This window comes from Medicago truncatula, chromosome 5 (genome assembly GCF_003473485.1).
Source record: "Medicago truncatula cultivar Jemalong A17 chromosome 5, MtrunA17r5.0-ANR, whole genome shotgun sequence".
Lineage (NCBI taxonomy): Eukaryota > Viridiplantae > Streptophyta > Magnoliopsida > Fabales > Fabaceae > Medicago > Medicago truncatula.
The window spans coordinates 8,564,713-8,569,455 of record NC_053046.1 but is presented as its reverse complement, the minus strand read 5'-3'; the positions used below and the strand labels follow the sequence as shown (position 1 = coordinate 8,569,455).

The following is a 4,743-nucleotide window of genomic DNA, read 5'->3' as shown; positions in this document are numbered from 1 at the left end:
TTCAAAGAACAGTTTAAGACTGAATCTAGGAAGATAGGAAACAAAATGAAAAAGATGAGCAATAATCATTGTCTTTTTCTAACAAGCAAACAAATCACAAGCCAATCTTGTAAAACCAAACATCATGACAACGAACATCTAGATTAAAAGATAACAAAAAAGACATCATTTGCATCCTAAAAAGAGATATGTATGTTTTCAAAAATCATAACTTTATGAAAATTAAGCTATGTTTAGTCATCATTCAAGATCTTTGTTTTCTTTATGCAATTTTAAACTTTGCACGCCTATACAAAATAACACCAATATTACATAACAAAGGCTAATTAAGCTAATGTGGTTAAAACTGTACCAGGGAAAGGATCATAACACCAATCAATGCGAAAACAAACATACTATTCTTATAGGAAACACACTCTTCACTGGATTCTACACTTCTACACCATAGGATGAAGAGGAAGATATATTTATCATGTCACCATAAGGTAATGAAGAATCCATGTGTGTCAAGTCTCAAACAATCTGTTGAGACAACGAAATAACTTCTTTTTCTTCCTGAAATTTAAACTTTACACACCTATATAAATTAAAACAATATTAGGAAAGGATAGCTATGTAATTAAAAGCACACCTATATAAATTAAAACAATATTAGGAAAGGATAGCTATGTAATTAAAAGCACACCTATATAAATTAAAACAATATTAGGAAAGGATAGCTATGTAATTAAAGTAAGGAAATAAACAACACCATAAATATATTAGTTGTAAAAGCAAATGATTGAGAAATCATCATAACCTTAAGTGAGAAGATCTGTACTTAACAACAAGCCTTCCTTTATCCAAATAGAATGCCAAAATAGGAAGTTTAAATATAAGCAGTAACACAAAAAATTCACACATGACCCTTTGAATACTCATCTTATGATTAAAATTAATTACTATGATTTTTATGGGAGCATCAACCATCAGATTAGATTGCCCAATCTGAAATATTAAATTAGAAGCTACAATATTCTTACTTTGAGTGGATATTCAGCACCTCAATATTGTCTCCTTTCATGACATCCTTCAATGAGATTAGACTTGGAATATGTTGAATTACTTCAAATGATTGTGAAGAAGAGCCATGAATTCGAAAATCTTTGACTCCATATTTATCGGGGTTATAGTAAGTAAAACAATCCAATGAATGATATAACAATACGGCAGCACCCTCTTCAAAGTGTTTTACCGGCAAACACAAAGCATGACGCCGCGGAGAAGGATTGGTCAAAGTATCAATGTGGTAAATCTTAGTCCATGACTCTCCATATTCGTTCATAACCCACATTGTAACATAAGAGAGATAGTTCCAGTCACAAATGTAAAGACATCCCTTTAATTCTCCCAAGCTAATACGTCTTCTCACACCACGAACTTCGGTATTATGATTTTCAAACACAGATGAAGGAGAAGGAAATGATTGAAACCTCTCTCTTTCAAAACAAAAACACAATATAGACCCTCCCCTTTCCTTAAATCGGATCCAATGAAGTGCACGATTCACACAAGTGGGATACATAAGATAAGAAGAAGAAATTTGAGGATCCACTTATTTCTCCATGTTGGTGTTCCGAGTGTGTGTATCTCAACAATTACCACACGCTCAATCTCACATGCATAATCACATATTGCACGTCTAGCATATTTCTTCCAAATATTTATCACTTTATATTCATTAGTTTTAGGATAGAAACCACAACCAGCTGCTTCTTGATTTAAAATATAAGCTGTGTCATTTGGCATACGAATCGTAGTAGCTTCAAGAAGTCTTATGAACTCCCCTGTGATTGGATTGCAGATCACTAAAGGGTTTCCGGTAGTTGGTTCAGACAAACAAAGCAAGCCACTGCAAGAATTCACAATATCAAAATGATCACGATCTCTGTTGCAAGCAATATAAGGGCGCTTGGATTTATTCTTGATCCTGTCACTTTTCTCCCTAAATGATTTGATATAACCACGAAGAGGAAGCTTGAATATAGGATCAAGCTTCACATGATTGTTGCTTCCAATCTTGAACTTTTCAGGCTCACACTCAAGATGGTACATGGTTCTTGACACTAGTCTATCGTCATCTGTCCAAATCATTAGACAAACTTGTGATCTCTCAAAGTGCAATTTAGCAAAATGTTGTTCTGAAATAATTGTTTTCCAAATCTTGCAAACACATTTACAAATGAGAAGAGACTTGATGTGAAGTTTAAGCAGAATGTGGGCAGTGAGGTGAGATGGAAGATTATCAAAATAAGGGCAAAGTTCATCATGATTGTCTGCCTCATCAACTTTTCCTTTTTCTTTATTGCATCTTCTTCTAGCCCTAACAGGGGCAATTGAATCCTTTTTTCTTTTCATGGCTACACTTAATTGCAAAAGGAACAGAAACAAAATAAGTAAATAAATAAATTAAAAAAACACACAAAAAGTAAGAGCAAAACACATAAGATTGTTTCGATTAAACATAAAATCAGAACAGTGATCAGAGAAAAGAAGAAAAAACACCTTGGGTCGGATTGGAGAATTGCAAACGCAGGGAGCGTGCGTTGGTAGAATTGTTTGCGAGAAAGGAAATAAGAGGGCAAAGGGTTTGACTTTAGACCCAAATTTAATCTATAAAGAAAATTTAAACCAATCAAATTGTAGGTTAATATGTTAATGAGTTTCATCAAATTGTTAAGGATAGTTTGATTTTGATTTTATTGGTCAGATTTTACTTAGTTCTGGACCGAACTCCGAATTATCGGCCCTTTTTTTTTTAGAATCGGAGGTTAAAAAAAAGGCCAAACAAAAGAGAGAGGGGTATTTTAGATATCAAATTAAAAGTTTATTATTGATTTTTCAATTGTTAATTAGACCCAAATTTAATCTATAAAGAAAAAAACTAAATCTATGTAAAAATCACTTATTATCTTATAAGTGGTGTCTGAGTGTGGCAGAGTCGGAAGAGCACTCATTTGTTAAATGTTGTTTTTCGGAATTCATTTGGTACAGAAGTTACAAGTGATTCGGTGTGAAATCACTTACCAATAGTGAAAAACGAATAAGAGGCATGGTTAAAATTTACAAATAGTGAAATGAAATTTTTTCTTCTATTATAAAGATATCCAAATAATGATAGTGTATTATGCTTTTATGCAATAATGAGTGACTTTATCCATTTATGGGGCTTATCCTATTTTGTAGTGTGTCATGGTATGAGTTTCTTCTGCATAACCATCCATTATATACTACAGCAGAGGTACATTAAGTTATATTTTCTACTTATAGATCTTCTTTTGTCTTTAGCAAAAAAATGAAAAACAGTGGACCATATAATCATGCAATCTCCCACGCATTTTAAATAGATGCAACACAAATTCAATTTTGAACATATTTTCTCATATAATACAGAAGTTTTTATTCCCTTTTATTTGGTTATGAACTGTCATAAAAAAACTTGAAAAATTCCAATCACATGAATTATTCGCTGCAGAAACAGAACTAAACTAAATTCCCTATTATGTATCAACAGTTATCCTTCTTCATTTCCATACCTCCCACTAAAGGACTAAACTAAATAGTTCAAACCATAAAACTAAGGTAGTTATAGGATAATGAGAAATTATATACTAACTAACAACCTGAATGTGACAAAAGGATGTAAAGGATTCAATATTATCATGCCACCAAAATTGAAATTCAATCATTAAAAATTTAAATCTAAACTATTCATCAAAGCTCCTCAAATCAATAATTCATTATAATTAACGCTCAGGGATGCAGAAACTCTTTTCAAGGAGCAGTTAAAGACGAAGAATAAAGGAAATCAGGATTGATGAAGTAAAACACATATAGGAGATCGGGAAACAGAATGAAATAGCTGAGCAATATAGTCAATCGTTTTCTAAACCAAGCCAACAAGATAACAGGCCAATCTCGCAGCATAGACAATGATTAAAGTTTACAAAAAAGACATCATTTGCATCCTAAAATGAGATTTGTATTTTTTTTCAAAAATAACAACTAGCCAAATCAATAATTTTTTTCATTAAAATTAATTTGATTTTAATTAAAATTATAGATATAGATAATAGATATTTTATATTTTCTTTTTATTTATTGTGATAATGCGTGTAAACTATAAACGATAGTTTTTATGAAATTTTGATTAAAATTAATTTGATTTTAATTAAAATTATAGATACAGATAATAGATATTTTATATTTTATTTTTATTTTTTATTTTTATTTTACTTCATTTTTTATATTTTGTACTTTCACAATGTAACAAGCTATATTTATCTTTGTTCTCGTGAGCTTAACTCAGTTGATAAGGACAATGCATAATATATGCAAGGTCCGGAGTTCGAACTCCGACCACCACAAAAAAAATTATATTTATCTTTTTCAATGATAACAACAGATAATATCTTCCAAAAAAATATAACAAATATGATACTCCCTTTGTTCTTTTTTAAGTGTCTTTTTTGAATGAATTTTTCGTTCCTATTTAATTGCCTTTTGGTATTTTAATGGTACGATTTGTCAATTATATCATCTGTCAATTACTCTTATCTTTTTCAATAAAACTAATTAACGTTATTTATTTGGAAAACTACATTTTTTTTAAACAAAGTTTGTTTCTTGTTATCTTCAAATTCAAACAAAATTTTGTTACAAACAATGGTTTCAAGAAGAGTTAAAATTCTATAAATAAGATGA

At 30.6% G+C, this 4,743-nt stretch overlaps 1 pseudogene; it reads right to left on the bottom strand.

Moving 5' to 3' along the window:
* Positions 1-513: 513 nt before the first annotated feature.
* LOC11430959 (F-box/kelch-repeat protein At3g06240-like) lies at positions 514-2,397 on the bottom strand (annotated as a pseudogene).
* Between the last annotated feature and the right edge of the window lie 2,346 nt (positions 2,398-4,743).